The following is a 23,765-nucleotide window of genomic DNA, read 5'->3' as shown; positions in this document are numbered from 1 at the left end:
GGTTTGGATGCACAGTTGCAGTCGAGCTACAGCACAATCGGGTCATTGAATTGAATTACTGTCATGTCTCAATATAAAGTGTAACGTGAAAGATTGATTTAATTCACAGATTTATGCCTGGAACTGCAGGTGGCAGCATGGCCCTTCGTGGCTGGCTGCAAGCAGACTCCCCCTCCCCCCCCCCCCCCCCTCATTCTTTCGCCAAACAAGTTAGCAAGTGGGAAGCAGCATGACGGTCAAAAAGAAGAGTTAAAATCAAAGCCGAAGACAAATGGGCAACTGCTAAGGCTGACAGAGCATCAACACTGTCTCACCCTCCGTCCAGAAAGGTTTTGTTTTTTTTTTTGTTTTTTTTTACTGTAGGTTCACCGGCCATGATGATCTCCCCCTTGAACCCCTTAGCTATTTAAGCTCCTTGTTGGCCTCAGTGGCACACACGGAAGATACTTAGTACCAACTAGGTATTAAGGCCAAGTTTGAAAAGTAGGATTTCATTTGGATGTATTTACATGTATTTATAAATTCACAGGCACATTCTGATAAGTTCCCGCTTGTTCTAAGAAACGTTTTCTTTCTTCTCTGTCACAAATTTCTTCCTTTCCCAGAACCCGTCTGCTCAGGAGGAGATGATGGACAGTAAAACTAAGACTTCACCCGTCAATCAGTGGGACATCCTGCCTGACTGCAGAGGAGACCCGGGTGGATATCTGATTCCAGTCAGATCCTCCTTGAGTGCTCCAAGCTGTCTTACTCACAGTCACCGGAGTCACCGCAGGTCAGCTGACAACCAGGAGGCTTTCAGGTGCCACCCAGCTCATGAGGTGAGGATTTGTCTGTACAATTGTTTGCATTTCAGTGAATTTTATACTTATATATGTATATGTATATATATATATATATATATATATATATATATATATATATATATATATATATATATATATATATATTTTTTTTTTTAGTAAAACATGGTCAATGTTATCTTTATGAGGCACAGCTGTAATTCCAGTGTGATTTCTTTCATGGTGCATTCGAGGTACTACATCAGTAGATGAAGAAGAGGCAATTACAAGAGAATTGTGCATAAAAAAAAACAACAAAAACCTCTCATCACTATCACACCAGGAAGAAGCTCATAATCATATCATACCCCAATTAAAACTAGACAAGAGAAGTCATCAAGTTTTATCAGCAGTTTGTGTAATGAGTGGCTGTCAGAATTTATCCTGGCTTGTTATACATTTACAATCTTCCCCTGGGATTCAAGGCTTTAGACCTCCGTACATCCACGAGGCATCAGCACTCTAGAGTGCGCTTGTTAAAGTATAATTGGCTATTTTTGTAAGCTATATTCTGACATGTACCATCACACCGACTGCCTTCCGAGAGGGCCGACACACTAACCTTTACATCATCTCTGAATGGCAAAATATAAAAAATAGAGTCTCTGAGCAATCTACTGAGTCTGATTTATGTATTCCTGCAGAAAATTGATGTTCGATAACCAACTGATCCCTTTTAGGCCGTAATATATCCAGGCCATTCAAGACTTGAGGCTTTAATATTTTCCTCTTCAATAGAAACGAACAACTTAATGTTATATTCAATTACGTTGGGGAAAAAAAATATACTGGGTTTTTTCCTTTTTTTTTTGCAACAGTTTGCAAAAAAAAAAAAAGCCGTTTAAGACAAAATGCAACACTGAACACATTCAACGCTAGACCAAGACAACAGTACAGACAATTCTAGAAATACTCCTCAAAATATAAAAATCTCTCTCATCTGGGATGTGTCCAACAAAACAAGAAAACGAAACACAATCAATGATCAAGTCTGTGCCATCACTCTCCCTTGCTACGTCAGTCCAGCCCCCAGAGTGCCGCACCTGCAACTCCTGGAATCTCCCAAAACATATCCTGCAAACTAATTCCATTGAAAAAACTGTTTCTGGTCTAAAAAAAAAAAAATGTAATTTTTCTGTTGGTGACCCCCAGAAATTATCTTGTGACCCCTGTGAGGAGCCATTTTATCACATTGTCTCCCTCCTGCCAATCAGGGGCAGAGCGGCGCATCTGATGCTCGTGCAGCAGCGAGTGAGTCTGTTGCGTTAATGCCAGCAAGTTTATGCTCAGTTTTCACGCTTCAGAACTACCGTCGCTCTTCCGGTCTGCCATAATGTAAATACTCAAGATTGAGCAGTGCAAGCAGGGTGCGTTTAACTAATCACGCTTATTCATGGAGCCCAAAGGAAGAGGAAGGAAAGTAGAAAAAACAAAATTATACACACGGGGTGGGGGGGGGGGGGTGCCAACTATTTTTTTTTAGCTTCATGTCAGACGTGACTGATGGAAGGTTCCAACCAATGGCTCTGTTCAGGTCAAAGTGAACACAATGGACAGTTAATGATGATGAGGACGATGACGGCCTTCGGCAAAACGAGACATCCGACGCGAGACATTTCTGGGAAGATGAGACTGATTCATCCGCTGCTCCGATCGTTTTGTCTTCATCTGAGTGAAGATATATGGTTGTTATCTGATCAGTGGATGATGATGATGATGATGACGATGACGATGATGAATTGTCATTTCATCACAAGTACAGATGTTCCTTCACTTCCTTACAGGAGGAAGACCATCTGCGGTTGGAATAATTCACATCCGTTAAAGCACTCAGGGTTAAAGACGGCAGTGTTGCCTTTTGTTTTTATTTCCATTTGCTACTCAGTTCTTTTGTAACTCTGTTACTTAATATTTCAGATGCATAGCAGGGCTGTAAATCACCAGTTGCATCATAATGCGATCCTATATCCGTCTTCTAGCCAGCAATGGGATTTATTTCCAAAACTTGCCACGATTCAGTACTGGGATCTGCCCTTTGTACGAGGTGACATGAAGACATCTCAAACTATCTGTCTCAAAAACGAACACAAACAAAATATAACCTGAACATGAATCAGAACAGGTCGGATGCAGAGGGCGTAAACAACGGCAAACCACTTCTCATTACAGAAATCATCTATGGTAACATTCAGTGACACTGACTGTAGATTTGGCTAAACAAAGAGGAAACCTCATGCGTCATTAAGCCCCACCTACTCCATTTTAGTGATGACACCTATAGGCTAAACACTCACAACCAAATTAGAAACCACATAATTTTTTTCCCTGTAATTTGAGTTTCTTCTAATCACACTTTTGATAGTACAACTGTGAATTTTGTTTTTTGTTTCCCCGCTAAGTTTGGATTTAATCAGTTATCTGATGTTAAGACAAGGGTGTATGATGATGATGATGATGATGATGACGACGGCGACGACGACGATGATGATTGGCTTGTGTTTGCTAACGCTCCTTAACTTTTTCAAACCCATACGAGTGGTGGCGGCTGCGGTAGCTTGCAGTGTGTGATCATGTCTCCACGTATCGTCCAGCGGGCTTTGATCCCTTGCACTCTTCATATGTATTTTCTAATACGCACCACTGTTTAACACCTGTCTGCTGCTGCTGGGCCGTTCGGAGGTTTCAGCTGATACAAATTGGTCCAATCATACTTGCCACTATGACAAAGGAGCCCCCTGGGATTCGCCGCGCCGGCTAAGGAAATTTTAAGTAGTGTCTCTTCAGGATTCTGCAATTTGCAACTGTTGGCGACCAGAGTCGTCCTGACTGAAATACTAATGATCATCATAGTGGAGGTGGAAGAGAAGAGAGAAAGTTCTGGTGTGTATCTGCTGGGGGAAAAAAAAACAACAAAAAAAAGAGACTAACTGCCTCGTGTTTAAAGCGGAGTTATAGTTTCAGTCGCGGTGAGAGAAAATCAGCAGATTGTTCTTTTCTATCGTTGGATCATTATGACAGTTGTGGTCCCGGGCTGTTCGTGGTTAAGCTGACTGACAGGCTGAGCGCCGCCGAGCTGACAGGCTTAGCGCATCCATTGGCAGATACAGATGTCACATGAACCCCAGGTCCATCTTTGCAGCTGGGAATGTGGAACAAGATGGTCATCACACACACACACACACACACACACACACACACACACACACACAGTGTACACAGTGACTTAAAAGGCCTGAGCGCTCGTCTGAGTCAACTCGTATGTCATCATCGCACCAACAAAAAAAGAAAAGAAAGAAAAGAGAAACAGCTGCTAGAAAGCACATTTCATATACTACACTACTTTACCTTTTTTGGTGTCATGTGCCATGCTGTCATGGTAACAGTGTGTCCGTGCTGATAATACATTGGGATGCTGATTAAATCTAGGAGGGGGCAACCAATTATCAGGCATGTCACAGAGAAATGGTAAAAGCTGCCTCAGTGAAGCCGACTGGTGTGACGTAAGTAGATGTGACAAAGTTCAGCATCTCTCGGGGTCAGGATTAAGAATACATTGTGGAATGCAGACCATTTGGACAAAATTGATAATGACACTAATCCTTGATGAATAATGAATATGGTCATTTACCCAGTATGCTTTTGGGCCACTGTCTGATGATTAAACAATGCTTGAAGAGGTGAAGCTGGAATGGAGCATTTCCTAGCGCGTGGTGCTAATGATAAAGACCTTCTCTAAGATGATAATGTGCGTGGCCCTGAGGCACCCGTTAAACACCATCTCCACCCATGGGTGACAAGGCCAACCCAGACACCCTATTTAACTAATGCGGGGGAATGTCTTAAATACCTGACGTGAAAGACTCAGTGGCACAGGTAAGTTACCTGCTCCTCTGGGAGGATATAAACTCGCTTGCCTCAAGCTGCAGTGCTTAAATAATTTAACACATAAAAGACTATGTGAGGGATGTGTTGACTGAAAATCAATTGGATGTCCACTGCCTCATACGTCTCTTTCGCAGCGTTGGCACCAGCAGTTCTTTAAGAGGCGCTCTAGGTTTTTCCTGCGGGGGCTTTACTCAGCAAGTATTTCAAGAATCTGTTGCTTGACAACAGTGGACCTCCAAAAAACATTTCAGAGACATCCCAGAATCTCTAAGGCTGGATATGTGAGGAGGTCTGACCAAGAGAGGCAGAGCTGACGTGAGAAGGCAGGCTTAGAGGAGAAGGATGTTGCTCCCCTGCACCAAGCTGTACGCAAATGCTCAGGAACCTGCCGACCGCTCCCACCTCTCACTCAAAGGTCCCATGACAAGAAAATTACACTTTCCATGTCTGAGTCCAAGTTTTAATCCTGCGCTGCCGTGCTGGGATATTATCTCCTACGTGCCTGGCAGACATTTGATGAGTCATCCTGCACCCAGGGGCGTGTGCTAATTATGCACCCATTAAAAACAATCCCCTCCCACTAGAATGCGCCGGCTCCATCGCAGGGAGGAGTTGCGAGCTCGAACATGCGTTTAGTCTTTGTTGGTCCGATTTGCAGTCGTGGGTGAAGGTGGCGGCGAGAAATTCTGTGCATTCAGTGATTGATTCAGTGATATTATCAAATATAAATGCCAGTCAGGAGGACTGGAACGAGTGAATGTGTAAAGAAACAGCGCCCGACAGACGTTTACGGGAACCTCCAGAGACTAAAGGGGGAGCTGTTAGCCTCCCGGGCTGTGAAACCACCTGCCTGAGGGACTCTGGCCACCTCTGCTGCCGTCTTTACGTCGTGTCTATTTCTTTTTTCTTATGATTTCTAATCATGTTTAAAGATGTTTTCTGATTCCAGATGTGTTTTTTTCAGTTTTGCCTCGTGTACTTTTCTAGTTCCATACTTTTCTCAATTTTTAATTACAACTTTTCTACAACAACAACAACAACAACCACAAACAATCACTATGATTTTGGATTGTGTCGCGTGACGTGTTTGGAGTAACAGAGATAGGATGAGCTCGCCACATGGGGGGGGGGGGGGGGCGGCGTCCCAGGCGACGCCGCTCTGGTTCTGGCTGGTGCTACCTGGAAGTGCTTGCTCACAGGGGAATTACTGTGCATTTAGCACAAGTGTTGTATTGAATTAAGAACACACTGTGTGCCACCATCAACTAGATGGGACGATTTTCTACAAAGACTTAATGAGCCGTGTGATTTATTTATTTTTTTTAATGCATCTTGTAATTATGGAACTTGTTTTGAGAACTATGTTATTTTGGTTGTTCTTTTCTCAGATTCATCACGTTTGGAAATGATAACCTGCAGATTGGATTCAAGTCTCCAAGGGAAGTAGCTGCACGTTCATAACCCAGACGAGGGACGCAGTTTCCTGGTCCAGGTTTTCTTCTCTGAGGTAATAAAAGCTATTACCAAGAATGTGGTTTTGAATTACTTAAATAATTAAACTAATCATTCACCGAGGTTAAGATTCAGATATAGATGTTCAAGTCTAAATGATTTAAACGCATTAAAGCTGTTGAGACTTAACAGAATACATTATCTGGATGTGTGCATGTTTTAAAGATGAATTCCTCCTCTCCCTCTAGCTTAGGCTCAAAAATGCAGCCGTTCACGATGTTGCGCCGGCCAATCCCAACGAAGCCGTTACCAACAGTCAGCTTTACACCGTTCTGGGAAAGAGACATGGAATAATGACATGCAAATACTGTAGGCGCTGCTGTTTCTACTGTCTCACTCTATCTATACGTCCCATTCACTTGATTCATGGATGTGACAGCTTCCGCTAGTTCACTCTGTCATGGCACCAAGCTGAAGCTCCGATTCACGAGGGATCTGCAAGGTGCCATTAGGCATAAGGACCATGGAGTGAGACATATTAAGTTAAAAAAAAAATACCAGTAATAAGGTTTAAAATATTCAAGGCTTGAAAGAATTTATGTCCAGAATATACATGTGCTGAACATGAATCTCAAAAAGTCAAAATTTTGGACGAAAAATCTTGGATGTGGATTGAAAGTGGCAACATAAATTAAGTAATTAATGTGGCAGCCAGCATATTACTGTACTGTATGTATGCTGATCTCATTAGGGACACCATGTCAGAGGAGGGCATGCAAAGGCAGGGAATTATTCATGTGTATTTTTGTGCTGTCGTCTCCACATTTTTTTTTATTTTTTTTTAAAAATGCAGTTACGCTTCAGTTCTTTTTTCTTTTTTCTTTTTTTCAAAATTTTGATTCAAAGTTTGGACAGAAACATTTCACAAAACACAATTCTCTTTTGCAAAGACACCAAAAGTCAGCCAGGCATACTTTCATGGCCTTGGAAATTCCACGACGTCAAAGCGCCGATCCAAGCAGTTCTGTCTCAACAAAGGTTGTAACAATTTAAATGATTTGACAGGTACATTCTCTCGCAACAGAGGCAGGCTGTTACAAAAGAGCCTGTAATTCACATGTGGGCCACATTGAGAGAGCTTTAGCAGGTACAAAAGCAAATAATCCTTCCCATTCATGCTCATTCCTCTGAATCTGCAGTTGAAGCTTTAATATAAATTTGGTTATGATGCAAAGAAATACACAGCTTCCTGATTTACCCAAGAAAATACCGTGTTCATGGCGTGCCATATCGGAGTAAACACCCCTCTCCAACATTTAAAACTCAACATTACAGCGCCGTAAACCAAGGATTTATTGCTGCACTGGATTATTACACTGCTTTAATGCAGTCCTCCAGTCTGTTTGTTTTGCATGGAGAACATTTACACATTGACTGAGCAAACATTTACACACATGACATTTTCATAGCTCGCAACACACGTCACATGCATATATTTACACATGCAGCATCCCCAGAGACGAACGCAAATATCACATTAAATCCTCTGTGTTAAAGTGATGTTTTAGTGGCGCGTGGGTTTAGTTGGTTCATCAGTAGGACTGATTAGGAATCCTTAAGTCTGCTGCAATTAAATGGAAGGAGGATAAAGCTCGGTGTTGCTTTTTGTGTGAGTGTGAGACTCTGTTCCAAGCGAGCCTGAGCGTGCTCTTGTTCTCAGATTGTAGAAACATGAATGTGATTCTGCAGTTTGTTTTTTGTTTTTCAGCGAAAGGCTGCTGAGCCAGGCTGTAGAGCGTGACACTGAATCACCGAGTTGAAAAACAGAGAGATGATCTTGTCACTGGCTCCAGGAGATGTGAGCCTACAAAGAAAGTTGATCTGCTGCTCTGTCTTTGTACTGATGAATCTGTGTGAGGAAGCAGTGAGAGATCCTCTCTCACCCAGCACCCAGGTATGTTAAATCTTAGTCCAAAAATGACTGTGTTGACGGTGCCAATGAGGAGAGTGTTTCCACGAACGTGCCGATATTCCCCTGATCAGCAACATATATGATAGGACAGGTCGGCTGCTGAGCTGCCTGTTACAGCCACTCTGACCACCGAAATCTTTTCAGTTCATCCTTGAGTCCCAGTGGATGTTTGACATTAGAGTTCCGGTTACATCACATTAACGGGAATGGGACTGTCACATGGACAACCTGAAAACACAGCGCCCCTGAGGGCTGTCGCCGGCACAGAGGAAACGAGAGATTGAGTCGGAAATATTTGAGTCTTCCGATAACCGACAGACGCTGAGAATGTACAGTCATGAAAGCGAACATCTTCATCACCAAGGCTGGTTTGCAGGGAGCAACATGTTGGATGTCCATCTAATTAACAATTTATGCTTCTTTAAAAAAAGAAAAAGGGAAAAAGGAAAAAAAAAAAAGATCTTATCGTTTTCTGTTCCCGCACTTCTACACTTATTTCTTCATTTTTATGTTATTTTTATTGAAACAGAGTAGGGGAGTCAGAAAATGTCAAAGAGATACTGCCAGAGCAAAAATCATCTTTTAAAGTGAGAGATTTGCAGTGTCAGGGAGTCAGCTTGAAGGGAGAGCTGGAACAGAAGTGGAGGGAGAAGAGGGGAGTAATATACAAAAGAGAGGGAGAGGGGAGAGAGGAGGCAACATTTAGGAATATTGAAGAGGGCATCATCAGGACTGATATAGACGGGGCTGACAAAGTGCATTATAAAATGAAGATAAGTGTTGGAGGCCTGTCTGAAGAGGAGAATAGCAGCTTATTAGGAACAAATGGTAGAAGCCCAGAACAAGTAAAGAGAAAAACAGCCAGGAAAGAATTGGGACAAATGAAATGGCGTTACAATTTGAAATGAGAGAACAACTTCCACTGGCTGGGTAACTCAGGATGCTGCCAACGTTTGCATTTGGAAATGTAAAAAAGATCCACCGCTTTCATTTCTCACGCAAAAAATGCCAGTGTTGAAATGGGAGGAATTCTAAATTGACTTTTGGAAGCTCCAAAGGGAAATACAGAGTATCTGCTCCCTTGAGCTGATTTGATGAGATGAGATCCGATAGTTGATGAAGAGAAAAGGCCAGGTTTTGAGTGTTGCTACGGAGGAGTCATTAAACTGTGTCGTACCAAACAGATACAGTAAGTTTAGCTACAGCCACAATAATAAGGCTTCTTTTTAAAACGCAGAATTTTAACAATGTTTGTGCCTCGCGTCCATGCTTTTTCTGCATTTTTAAAACCAAAAATTAAAAGCAGGAGCTGTCCTGACTCCTTATCAGTGTGAAAAATCCCGGGTTTCTTTATTATGTGGAAGGCCAAACCACAGACATCTCACTAACCACAACAGGTTTTATCAGGCTGCAAATCTTTAGAAATGCCACGGAGGAGGCTGCTTGAAAGCATCCATCACACTGCAAAGCACTCAGGAGCACACAGCGCTCAGCTGAGGCAAAAAAAAAAAAACCTTCTGGCCCCTGTCACTTTCATGTTCGGGCCTTAAGGCGTGTTCACACCAAACGCGAAGCAAATTTTTTGTGCGATAGGGTTACATGTTAAGTCTATGTAGAGAGGTGATTAGACTCAAATTCGCATGTGTACTCGCCAGGCGACGCGAATAAATTTGCGTCATGAATTTTGCGTCATGAATTTTGCGTATTCGCGTCTGCCACACATTGGCGTGACGTTGTGTCGAGACAGCCTATCAGCATTGAGATTCCCCTGGCATCGGTGAAGTCACGTCAACGGTCCTAGCGCCTGTTGTTGGTGTCCGTCCGTGATATCCTGCCACCGATCCCAGCCAACAGGTCATCAAACTGGGCCCTCGTCAGCCTGAAGTACCGCTGGAAGCGGCCGTCGTCCAGGTGCAGTTCCCGTAGAAAGCAGTGAAATTCACCCAGCTGTGTGCTCCTCCATGCATTGATTCTAGATATGGTGGCGTTTGGTTTTCTGCCGTATGTGGGACTTCCACAACAGATACAAGCCAGCAACGGTTGTTAGGTCAGCCATGGCTGATGACGGAAAGAAATGGCGGAAAATGGCAGGGGAAAAAATGTTTGCGCCAATGACGCAAATAAAAATAAACGATCCAGCGATCAAATTCACGTGAATAACACGCGTGAACACGCCTTTAGTTTGAGCAGCGGTGAGATGGCGCTCGCATCCCGACGTACATCCCAGTGTGACAGTGTCTGGTAGAGAAAGAGGGAGGCCGAACCTGGCAATATTAGGATTTTTGATAAAGGCGCACTGGGTCTTCATCAAATGCACTAACTAGATGTTATGTTGCTGTACATCACATGAAAACCATCATGATGTTTGTTACAGGAAGCTTACTTCCTGTAACCACTAGTTGGCGCTCTGACTTATCTTGATCCAGCGCATGTCTTCAGGTCGGGTCGCTCATCGAATGTGTGGAGTCTGGAGAAGATCTGAGGAGTCCAGTTAGCCTCATGTTCCACAGCCAAATGTTAAAACTGACCACCTCACCATGGTAACCGCTCCTCCAACATGTTTGGTAAGAACCGGCCTCACATTCTACCAATGATCCTTTCGACAGACAGACAAACGCCAACCAGAACAGGACCCCCTTAGCCGAGGTAATCACAGCCAGCTATGTCTACTTGTGTGTGAGAGAGCAAAAACAAGCTGGCTGAAGTGGTCGGCATCGAAAGGAGGGTGATTGGTCAGTCACAAAAACAACTTTGCAACACATTTGGCGGTGCTGTAGACACGGCAAGGCTCGACAGATAAGAGCAGACACTTCCCACTCACTACAGCACACGAGCTCTTCCCATATGGGTCCCAAGGGTCAGGCGGAACATATACAAGAAGACGTTCGCTCCCTGTGCTATGAAGGAAGTGGACACAAAATGACTGCATCGGGGAGCAGTTGCTATTTTATGATATTTGCCCTTTGGTATTTCTCGATCGGCCCGCCTGGCCACTTGAACTATTACAGGTTGTTTATTTTGTGTGTTCTATGCTGGAGCACTTGCTTCGTTGTCCTTGGGTACAGATATGAGATTATTTTAGGTCCGTGCTGAACATCTAACAGCCCATTTTTAATAAAGATCGGCAGAAAAGGGGTTGGATTGAAGCACTTTATCAGGCTGAATAATTAGTTACTTACTTGAACTGTCACGGGAGATGAACCCACCATTTTGCCACCTTAATTCATATAAATGAGACAAAATAGGTAGAATATTTGATACAACTAAAACTCAGAATACTTCAACAGCAACAAAAACTACAGCCAATAAGGTTAGGGAAGGTTAAAGATGATAATACCACTCCGGACAGAACACGACTTAGCAAGTGTCTGAAAGTACCTACCTGTTTAGATGAAGTATTAGTACTCGCCAGTGGGAGGATCACCTCCACGGCCTCTACATGAGTCGAGGAACACGACAGCGGAACACAATCACCTGATGAGAAGTGAGAGTAAAGGACCCAATTTAGACACTATTTAAATTTATAATATGACAATTTATTTAAATTGCTTCATAGGCAGATCATTTTATTGATTATAACCGTCTTAAACACGTCCCCACTTGTCACCGCAGCGCCACTTGGGAGGTGACTGTGTCCTGTATTAATGTGATTGTGTCTTACATGGAGGGTAATGAGACACTTTGACTAGGACGTAGACAAATATACTTGGCAAGAATTTGAGTTTTTGCAGTGCGATGAGCTCATTAGCCCCCAGGAAGTCCCTCTAAATAGACCACAGGCCTCATCTAGACCTCCATTTAGAGACTATAGAAAGAAAATTGGTTTCCAAACCGTGTTAATGGCTCACGGAAAGAAAAAAAAAAAAAAAAGCAACCTGATAATGGCACAATCATCACATAATGAAATCAAATTAGATGCCTCCATCTCACATTGTCATTTCCATTTCTGCAGGCTAAGCATCCATCTGTAAATGATTCAGCTTTTTATGATTCATCCTCCTAAAGATACGTGTAATAAAGTCTGCTGAGGAGAATGGAAGTGTTTGATCATGCATCAGTCCGGTGGCATGACAGCCTAATCCAATATCAGCTCCTTAAGGAGGTCACCCCAAACACTTCAGGCTAGATGTAGACAACGCAGACAAATTGTGGACGGTTATTTCCCTTATTCACTAGTGCGGTTATGGCCACTGTTAGGCAGATGTATCTTTCCATAACTGCTAACGCAAAAAAAGCTGGGCCCGCCTTTGGAGAGCTGCTGACATGAACAATCTGTAATGAATGACCGTCAATTCTACCCAGATACATCAATGTAATCTATGGTACTACAACAGTGAACAGGTCCAAGCAGGAACGTTACTTCTTCAGCCGAGTCCCTCTGGGAGACCTATTATCCGTAACAATGCCACAATTCCTGCATCTCACAACTCAGAGGGCAGACACCTGGGGTGATATACACCTTCGCATTAGCCCCCGACAAGACCGGGTTGTTTTTGATTAAGTACAGTGCAGTGGTGACAGCCTCCTCTCTGATGACGAATATTTACACAGCCACAAGTGCAGGGTTGTAAATTAATTGCTTTGTGGCAAACCACAAAGTCACCAGAACAGTTCTTGCGGCTAAGGCGGAGATCAGGGAGGGTGACATACATTGCTTCCTCAACTTTTGATAGTTTTAGCCATGGATCAATTTCATAACATGTCTTGAATAATTTAAAGAGTAGATTAGCATGTTTCAGCTCGCCCTTGGACAGACATGTCCTCCAACCCAAATTACCATGCAAGTTATTTTGGTTACCCTCATATGCACAAGCACGTTTCCTGTACAAACTATTAGTAACCTTACTGGAGACACTGCATGTCCCAAAGTATTCCAAATCACTTTTTAAGAAATAATATAATAAGACCTTGGGTTAGAATTGGCACTTTTGTTAAAACTACTGTACGGTGCGGTATTACTCATAATCTTTCCATTGCAAGGCGAACCTCTCTGCTTTTCGCATTCTATAGAATTCCTAAATGTTGCATCTTTGCCTCAGCTAGATAGTTTACAAGCTAATCAGCTAGATAGTCAGTGAGCTAAATAGATAGTCAGTTAGCAAGATAGTTTACAAGCTAATCAGCTAGCTAGTCAGTTAGCTAAATAGATAGTCAGTTAGCAAGATAGTTTACAAGCTAATCAGCTAGATAGTCAGTTAGCTAGATAGTTTACAAGCTAATCAGCTAGCTAGTCAGTTAGCTAAATAGATAGTTAGCTAGATAGTTCACAAGCTAATCAGCTAGATTGTCAGTTAGCTAAATAGTCAGTTTGCTAGCTAAATAGACAACTGTTTGCTAGCTAACCCGCTGTTAGCTAGATAGCTGTTTTACAAATATTTTGGAGAAACTAGTGCTAGCGTTCAGCCCCCAGGGGGAGCTGCTCAGCCTAGAGCATCATGGGATATCTGCAGGCTCTAATTACGGCAGGGACTGATGGAGTTTAACTGTGAATTAAAACAAGAATAGAACCATTTATATGAGGGTAACGGGAATCCTACACCCACCTCTTGCCTGATGTATTTTTCCGACTGTTTAAACCTGAAACAAACTGGTCTGATCTCGCGACGCCTGTCAGAAAACCACACAAACAGCCCTTCACCGCATCTGTCACAAGGAACTGTTAAGGACTTTTTAGCCGTTTTCCTGCGTTTTAGCTCTCTTGTACTTTCGTTCTCCATTTGAGGATGGTCTGCTTGTCGCAGAGTTCAGTTTATTACACCAAAACAGTCCGACGACGTGCGCCCAACCCCTGTTTTCATTTACTCAAATGAATAAATGGTGTCAGCTCATTACAGCTCACCACAGCCCCACTTGCATGTACCAGGCTGGGCTTAATAAGTAGGCTTGCCTAGTCTTGTTCTCATTTATTATTACTGAATTCATTGAGCTGACGCCAGCGATGAGGCTCACTAGATTTGAGAAGTGGGATTTTTTCCCCCCTCCTTTGAGTTAAATAAGCACTGTTTTACTCTCCGTCTCTTGAGTATGTAAGCAAATATTTAGAGATTTTTATTTACCATCTGAGACACAAACACACCCCCCACAAAAAAAAACAACAACAACAACAAAACATACTCCAATTTAATTTTTGTTTATAATCTAGAATCTTTCACGCTTCATGGTTTGATTTTACTGGGACATTGCAATTACTATTGTATGATATTAATTTGAATTCATCCAGTGCTATGAAATCCCAATAAAATAAGCTTCATATTGCCAAAAATGTGAGGATTAAAAAGCAGGTGCTTGAGGCGTTCTGAGTCGACTGGATTACATCTGAAGATCTCTAAAAATCTCTTGTGAATATGAGACTAGAATTCATACTTCATAAATAAAGAAAAAGAGAAAAACTGAATAATGGCCGAATAAAATAATCATATACTTTAAAAACACAAGAATCCTCTCTGACTTTGGTTTGCCTCCTTCCCGCCACCTATACTGTGTGTGTGTGTGTGTGTGTGTGTGTGTGTGTGTGTGTGTGCGTGTGTGTGTGTGTCAGTGGTGGATTTATTGTAATAATTACATGTTAACTTTTAATTAATCAGGCGTATTTACCTGCTAGGTGTTTTGTTTATTAGCGAGTTTGCTTTAGGCTTCTTTATCATTACAATAATTTTAATAGACTTCACTATCTCTTATATTTATCTCCCCAATAAAAACAAAACCTGAATTTTGTTCAAATGAGGTAAGGAAGCCACAACTCTCTCCTGCTTGCTCCTCCGTTGGTTATGAAAATGCCATACGAGTACATTCCAGTCCGCTCTCACCCTGGGTCTTCAAATATTGATGCACAGGTGTCACTGCACCCTTTGGTGTCTGTGTGAGATGTACGGAGCTTGAAATGTAAAACCCATCTGCAGACAGTTCTTTGTGCCTGAGCTTAATCGAACCTCCACCATCGATGCATGAGAGGCCCTCCTCACCCAGTCCTCCTTTGTTTACCTGCATGAAGAGTCAGTCATTGCAGTTCATGTTTCACCCGTGTTAAAGAGGAGCCGGGAACAAGGTGTCGGGACATTTGCAGCCGTTAACTGTTTAAAAGGACAGACAGTGCCAACATACTCCTGGAGATTAGGAGTCGTAGGCTGGGATGGCGAGGTCATGTCCCCAGGACGCCGAATGAGAAGATACGGAGCGTCACTTATGAGATGGACAGAGGAGGCAGACTAAAACCACCTGGTGAAAGACAGTGATGACAGGACTGGAGGACGAGGGTCTCTCACGGTGCCGAACGCAGGTCAAAGCGCGAGACAAGGTTCAGTGGAGGCGTATAACTGTGGCCTGACAATAAAAGCAAAGTCCGGGATTTTATTTTTATTTTTTATTTTTTTGTCCAGGACTTGACGTTTGTAGGATCATTCTTGACAAACGGAGAATAGATTTTCACAAGATACACAAATATTTCATGAGAGCAAAGCTGTAAAACGTTAAGTGTTAACAGTCTCCGTCACTCTTAAGTTGGAGTGGCAGGAAACCAACAACCACACGAATCTCTTTCCTATGGAGGCTTTCTTCCTACACGATGATGTCATGATGTTATCTGTTCTCCCTCCTCAAAAGCCCAGTATGAACACAACTGGAGTTACTCCAGATGTCAAATGGTTCCATCCTGAAGTGCGACACGCTGGTATGTCTTACAACCTGAGATGAGGATGTATTTAACATCCCTATAACATGAACACCGTCGAGTCAAGACCTTGCGTTTCTTAAAGCTCAGATGCGGAGGGAGATGAATGGCATCCGAGTGTGTGCGTGGGATTTTTTTTTTCCTCTGGGTGCTTCAGCTTCCTCCCGCAGTTTAAAAACATGGCGGTGTCAGTGGGTTAATTGAAGACTCTTAACTGCTCGTAGGTGTGAACGTGACTGTGAATAGTTGCCCGTCTCTATGCGTGAGTCATGTGATTGACCAGTGATATGTCCAGTGTGTAATGGACCGGGATTGCACCCCCCCCCCCCCACACACACAAACACACACGCACACACAAACACCCCTTCTACAGTAGAACAGCATTGCGAATGAATGAAGGAATCCATGTGGGTGCTGGAAGTTGAAGATGTGCTTCAATTTGGAGGACACGAATGATGACTTGAGCGGAGCTTTGAAAGGATCAGCTGATTTATTTGTTTGGTTTTTGTTGTTGTTGTTGTTGTTTTTTCAGTTATTTTTTTATTTTTATTTTTTTTTCGGTAGAACGTGAGTCGTGGTTGTACCCAGAGGGGTTCCTAACATTTGGGTTCATGCCGTTTTATGTTAATCCGTCATGATATGGAGAACAACTCTCGGTATAAAGCGGTACAGTCCACAAATGATTCATGAAATAAATCAACACCTCTCATGCAGTGTGAATTAAAAAAAAGAATACCCTGAAGATTAAAAATCCACATGGAAGGGGGCATTTACTACAGGGCATTACTTGTACCTATAGGCAATACATTGGCGGGGGGGGGGGTGTATGTGCGTGCTTCTCTTTTTTTGAAGATGAGCAGCAAGGGTATTGAATTTTAGTGTCTGCAGCTTAAATGGAGGAGAATAATTACAAGCACCTGAAAATTATTGGTGATTCACTTTGCTTCTGCATCAGCAGCTTTATTTTTCTCCCTTTCAGCGGTGCAGTGAGTTGTACCTCCTGCCTGTCAGCGCTGTAGTTCACCGGGGCACTTAGAGTTGTCACCCTGAAAGTACATTTTTAAATGAAAGACACCTCTCTGTCTGAAAAGTGTCCTTGGTTGTGTTGCTGCTTGTTCCGCAGACAGAGATGCTGTCTTGGGTAAAGCCGATCTTCCAGAAGCGGGTTCGACACTCCTTAATGGCCTGGCAATCACTCACTATTAACGTTAAAGTCAGCCTGGAGCCGCTATTGAGGACGTTTGGGCATCTGTTGTTGTTCTAAAGCCTCCACAGACATGCAGGGGGTTCTATGTTGTCAGGTTCCCTGTACATCTGTCTGACCCACTGTCTCTTGACCACCTTGAGAGCTCCAAATTTGGCTCAAAGGTCCATCTGGAACTCAAGAATCAAAGTATTCAGAGGTCTAAGGGCAGAGTTCCTGTCGCCTCACACGTGTACGATATTTGTCCCATTCCTGTTAACACCACATCCCAGGAAGACCTGGAGTGACTTTTTTTGTTGGTGGTGGTGTTGTTTTTTTTCTTCAAAATTCAGTTCAGAGATCCACTGGGACTGAAGACTGACCTGACAGAGTTTACAGGGTCAAAGGTCAAGCTCACATAAACGCGATCGCGCTCAAACGCCTTGAGGGAATGTCTCTTAATTTTGCTTGAAACATCCAGTGGGATTGAATACCTCCGATAAAAAGAGGTGAGGGAGACCTTCAGGAAATTTCTGCAAATATTCTACAAACATCCACAAGGAAAACTTTTGGTGGTGAAAGGTTGAGGTTACTGTGATAGTCACACATTCCGAAGGCATACAGCCCTGACGCAGCACTTCCAGAGCCTTTACCCCATTCAGTTGCTTGTGTTGCAGGAGTTTATGGGAGTATTCATGTTGCATTGAATAAAGATTAACCGACATAGTCAAACGTTAGACATGTTGCTATTCATTCTCCTCTTTGTTGCTTTGCCATGCAAAAAAACACACAAAAAACACAAAAAAAAAAACAATAACACCCCTTAATTAATAGTGCTTCTCCCTGCAAAATGGTTGAATTTGTCAAATTCCAGAGAGGGAAAAGCTTTCTCCATTGATTTGTGGCACCATACGATACGGTGGCTCCTCGCTGGGTGCCAATTATGCAGTCAAACACAAACAGACACACAACACTCGTTCCTCATGTCTGCTGTTCATCTATCTGAGTTATGTCCCCTCATGTCTTGCATATAAACCATTTATTTATTACACTCTCAAATCTCTGACGGCATCTGTTAACATATATATATGTATATATATATGTGTATATATATATATATGTATATATATATGTGTATATATATATAGATAATGATGATTGGATGCAGATTATAGATTATGTTGTAACAAAATCTATCTCAGTCAAATTAGAAATTGTAATGTATGGTTGAAGACACGCAGATTAATCTTAACAAAACGTAATTGAGAAATAACACCAGGATGATTCCATTTATCCATTCACAAACCAGCAGATAAACACATAAAAGTAATCTGCTGCTTCTGGGTAAAGAGTGGGCCGCGGATGATGGGACCTCATGGTGAGCTCGTCTTCATCTGGCCCAGCAGGGGTGCCACTGGCAGCCCTGCTGGGCACTGCCATTCTCTGAACCCCTTGTCAGAGCACCACTTATCTGTTCACCCAGAGTAGTGGCTGGCTTCCGTCTAGGTTCATCCTCTGCGTCCCCTCATGCTATTCCACGGCATTCCTTTGTGGAGATGAGGGCAGGCTAATACCTGTGCTATTTTGCAATGCTCAGGAGCATCTTATCGCACGCAGGCAAAATCCCTGGCCTGAGAAGGACGCAACTAGGCCAGTGTTATTGGGAAGGGGCTGGGGCTGTGGTAACCAGAGGCAGGGAGGCAGCCTTATCTCAGCGCGAGCAGCCCCAGCACCCCTCCCTATCCGTCTAAACTCCACACAAGCCTCTCAGATTAACAACATATGTCTCCTCCCTGCTCCCCTTATGCACGCACCTTATCCACCTCCCTCGCTCCCCAACACCCTTGAACAGACATCATTACTGTGATTATTACTGTTTATCAGGCTTATGAATACAAAACAAAGCAATGGCCTGTTTTGTTGCTGGGTCGCTTTGTTGTGGTTTTTCTGTTTGCTGGTTCATGGCTTTGTCATGGAGGTAACAAGAAGGCTTATCAAGTGTGTGTTAACAGGCCTTCTGGGGAGAGGGCTTCCATTGGACAGTGGGATTGGAAGTAGGATCAAATATGCAACACCCTTGATTCAGTAGGGCTGAACTGTTTTACCTTTTACTTTGCAATCCTGAAGCGTGTTTCTCCTTGGACGCCTCTGTGGATTTCCTCAGCTACACGCCAGCACTTTGCTGCTAAACATTCACAGGTTTGTTTTTAACTCCGTCTCCTGTAAATGTTTATGGTCATGTTGGTCGGTAAAGAAGTTAACAATGATCCTATTCGTTAAAGGGACCTTATAAATACATTTGGAACACCTTGAATTGACTTGATATATCCTTACAGCTCCCACGACACTGTGTGTGCAGAGAACAAATCAATTTTTTTTTTTTTTTTTTTTTGGCAATCTGATTTGGATTTTCATTGCTCAATTATTCTCCACTGAAACTTAAGGGGGGCTGTCATCAGAATGCACTCTCTCCTGGCGGTGTGATTCACGGAGAAACATTTCCCTTGCCCCAAGTAATAAAATATGCAATTATGTATTTATTGCTGAGAAAGAAAATGTAATGGCAAAGGTTAAGGATTCACATTTTATGGAGTGCCTACATGCCTTCTTAGCAGAAAACTTTGTAATCCACAAAAGCCCGGCCCTTTTTTTTTCATCTTCTCTCTGGGAAGCAGCACAAATTCTGAACTAAGACCAGGGCATCTGTTGATTTGGGAAGACAAACAGGCATCTTAATTAAATTCAAACTGGTTTACGCACAGGCATTATTCAAATCACTCCGTGTGAGAAATTAAGTTGGAATGTATTTGGGACGTGAAGTCAAATATACGAGGAGCGGAGGAAAATTGTTTAATTAAATCCCTATAGTTGTCATTAGCATGCAAGCTTGTGGAGCCCTGGTCACAGATTACATGTGATGTGCTAAAAAGCTGACAAGCACTTTCATTCAAAAGTTATTAACTTTTTAAGCACCCAATTACATCTGCTGGATTGCAAGCACACAGTTTATAATCTTCTAAGGCAACTTTGGCTTAGGATCATTGTCCGCCTGAAGTATGGCTAATTAAGCCCTGTTGAGGCTGACAGAGGAAAACTAGACCATGTAATGTCAATATGATGCTATTTTTTCACCCTCCACCTTGGCATACAAAAAGATGCAGCCTCTCTCAATTTACAGGACATTACCATGCGCGGCAAAGTGTATGAATATCGTGGCGTGATCAAGCAATTTGCAAAACTGATTATTTAACTTCTTGTGAATCACTGAGGCACAATGCATGAAAGAAGAAATGGGTGAGAAATTAGAGAAGAAAAGTGCAGAAACAGAGCGAACGCAGATGCTTCCGTTGAGGGAGAGGGTTCCTCTCTCGAGAGGATGTGAAGGCGCGGTCACAGATCTCTGCCTAACGGAACACCCACGGGAGATTCTGGCCCAACACGTTATGCTGCGTTCACGCACTCCACTGATGCTCCCATTTTCCAGAGTTGAGAAGTTCCGAATTGTGTTTTTCAGGGAGTAAACTTGAAACAACATGGATACTGGGAAGATGGTGTGTTTTGTTTTCTGCAAGACTGCACTGCGTTTTTATCCCTGGTTCCATGTCCCACACGCACAAGAGGATGTCCTGCATGTGGTCTCTTAGGGCCCGAAACTCAGGGCAGGACCGACGTTGGGGGCTGCGTCAGACGTTACCACTGCCAGCCCCTTCTAACTAGCTCACGATGTCAGGTTTGCTGGAGACAAACGTGATAGAGCACCCAACATGACAGCTGGTTTAAACACATACGTCCTCTGAAGTGGAACGCGCCAGCGAGAAGACGCAGCATCCTTAGAGTACTGACACAACGAAGCACAAACAACAACGCTAACCGTCTGCAGGAGGCTCACACGGGCACCAGCCATGTCACCGGGCAAAGCAACAGTCCAATGACTAATAGATCAGAACATAGCTGGTAGCTCCGTTAAACCACAGTAAAATTAGCTGCTCAGTTTGTTTGCCCTGATGTTCCCTAACCTCCTCAATTTCAGGTGCCATATGCTGCAAGCGAAGGGGAAAAAGAGAAACCTTCATTGTTAAACATCCCCTGCAGACATGTTATGATTTATAATGATTCTCTGCTGGGATCAGTCATGTGCGTCTGATGGGTTTCATTAAAAAAAAGTTTAATTACCATTTAAATATCTTGTAAAGACACTTTAAACTACCTCTCAGCATTGGTGACGTAGGGGTTCCTCTCAGAGAGCCAGTCTACAAACTGAGTGACAACCAGGTGTGTGTCTGCGTTGTGGTTTAGGAGCAGACACACACCTGGATCCCTCCAGAGGTCATCTCCGTTTAATCTGTCAAAAAGGGAGACGATAAAATCCTCAACCTGGTGTAGACAGATTAACGTCAGTCACATGGAGTCCAACAACAAAAGGTCGAACATATCCACTGCGATATAAAACAGACAAAAAGTTGGAGGACTAAATCGTCTTCAGCCTTGACACAAAGTAATGAAATAAACCTGAACTCCAGAGTTTTGCAGCACGTTTAAGCCAGCAATCACTTGCATGAAACACACTTTTACTCCTCTAGGTTTCAATACGAGAACGTGACATCTTATGTGGTGTTAATCATGATTATCTTCCAAATTAGGCCCACATGCCAGCAAAAAGAAAAAGACGACAACGATGTGAATCACTGAAAAGTTTCCTACCACAATGACACTTACTTTCATCTACACGTGTGACATCACAAGCCATCCACTCCTGCTCCACTTTCCCTGAGTTCCAACATGTTCTCAATGCATTTTCCCAGGTCGGAAACAAAATTTTTCCAATTATTCTGACATCACTCTCCACCACATCCTCAAAAATAAGGGGAGTTTTTTTTTTTTTTGTCGGAATAATAGTGTTCCATCCTTCCAGTGTAGTCCCAGAGACTCATAACGTCTATGTCAAGCTGTTCTGGTTGCTTATTGTAGCCCTTAATAAGACACCAACACAAGACTTTTCTTTTATTTACCTCGGCAGAACTCTGGAAACCTGGCACATCTGTCCCTGCTCTTATCTTTTTGACTGCACTATTTACTTGCGCCTCTCAGAGCCTTTGTATTTTCCTCTCCTTCACCCCTATTTAGAAAACACATTTTATCCACTTGTTGTTTGTCAGAGGAATATGTTGAGTCATGGCAGGCGGCTTGTGTTTGAAAACATTTTTGGTTTGGGTCATTTCATAGCCTCGGCTAAGAGGGTTTACATGCGCAGTTGCTACAGTTACAGCTGGATTAGGCAATTTCACGTGGAGCGCTGTCGTCTCAGCACACAAGAACCAGAGAAAATAGATTTGCTGACGGAGGTATGGACGCTTCCACTCGGTATGTAGGTGTGTACTTCCTACTGGCCGTGTGTTTCACCTACATGCACAGTTCAGTAGGCACATGACCTCAAACCACCATTTTGAACTGAATTTGAGGCAATTCATGCGGTCTCACTTTAACCAACCCCTCCTAGATGCTTGATCGGATTCTCCTAAAAACGTTATCATGGTCCACAAGTGATCTCAGCAAAGCTAAACTTTGAAGCGTGTTAGTTTTCTACACACTTTGTCACAGCGGGACCTACGAAGCGTGCAGAACACCGAGTCCACGCTGGAGCCAATTTCAACAATGTGGATTTGACTTAGAATGAGGGTTTGCATGTAAGGCAAACATAGCTCACTGAACACTTCCAGTAAAACTAGAGGAAAATCGGTAAAACATTATTTTCAGTGATACCTTGTTTCACTAAAGTGATCTTAAGCTTTCTTTAATCCACAATCCTGCAGACGTACTGCACAAGTACAAATTTGCCCCTCTTTTACTGGGCCTTCACTCGTCTCCGTCAGGGTGATGGACGGAGGATCCTGGAGGCCTGATGGTCTGGTTCCGGTACTTCAGCTGACAGCCAGGTGTCTGTGAGGCAGGCTACTTTGTTCCTGATGTCAAGCTGGAGCCTGCAACAGTTGGTCCTCCACAGAGGCGACCTGCAGGCAAACTTTCTTCAAGAACTCACAGCCTGTAGCTTGCAGTGTTTGTTGGCCAGTATCACACTGGGGAGTGTGTGTGTGTGTGTGTGTGTGTGTGTGCTGCCTCTGTGTTTAATAGTGTTTCTCTGTTGTAGGTGATCTTGCATGAATACAGACCAGGCAGGCAGGAAGAAAGAGCACAAAGGAATACTAAACTACCAAAGCTCCAAGTGTAAATACGTACATGCAACCTATCGCTCACCCCATCATCCCATGTTAACTCCAGTGCAGCGCCATCGTCACATAATCCCATCATCACTCTGTGTGATCGCCAAGCTGAAGTGGGTAAAAGTGCAAGGACAGACACAAATAAGTGAAACATCAGTGACTCCCGTTGAACACCTGATCCAATCACGTCCATCATGTTCTTTTGGGGCCACAGAGAAGTTTTGGTGAGTGGGCACAAGGAGAGGAGCAGGGCTGCAGGGCGTGAGATCCATGAAGAAGAGGGGTCAAGCTGGTTTGTAAGCAGGAGTTTAAAAAGCTCCGGCCGCTCGTGCTGATTAATGGGGCTCGGCGTGGCGACATGCTGCTGCACCAGAAACGTCTCTGAATGTGAAGTAGGAGCATTTATTCACTGACAAACTTTTAAAAAGTACAGTGCACTGTTGTATACACAAGCATACTGCTCGCCTCCTAGCTCCACCTTCACACACACACACACACAAACACACAGAGCGCCAATCACCATTCGTCACCAGCTAGAGGGAGACGT

At 43.2% G+C, this 23,765-nt stretch overlaps 1 long non-coding RNA gene across 2 annotated transcripts in view; it reads right to left on the bottom strand.

Moving 5' to 3' along the window:
- LOC147268481 (uncharacterized) overlaps positions 1 to 13,921 on the bottom strand; it is a 43,572-nt gene extending 29,651 nt beyond the window's left edge. The window contains exons 1-2 of one of the 2 annotated variants that reach the window (XR_015112160.1): positions 13,695 to 13,921; positions 11,534 to 11,625 (exon numbers count right to left, since the gene is read on the bottom strand). This is a non-coding gene — a long non-coding RNA (uncharacterized LOC147268481). Of the gene's footprint in view, positions 1 to 11,533; positions 11,626 to 12,081; positions 12,381 to 13,694 lie in introns of those variants that run through there. The other variant, XR_015112159.1, reaches the window with a different exon arrangement.
- Between the last annotated feature and the right edge of the window lie 9,844 nt (positions 13,922 to 23,765).

This window comes from Aulostomus chinensis, chromosome 3 (genome assembly GCF_037954235.1).
Source record: "Aulostomus chinensis isolate RoL2024-O1b breed Wild chromosome 3, RoL_Achi_v1.0, whole genome shotgun sequence".
Lineage (NCBI taxonomy): Eukaryota > Metazoa > Chordata > Actinopteri > Syngnathiformes > Aulostomidae > Aulostomus > Aulostomus chinensis.
Note: the sequence above shows the minus strand (reverse complement) of the source record. Positions and strands in the feature narration are given on the sequence as shown.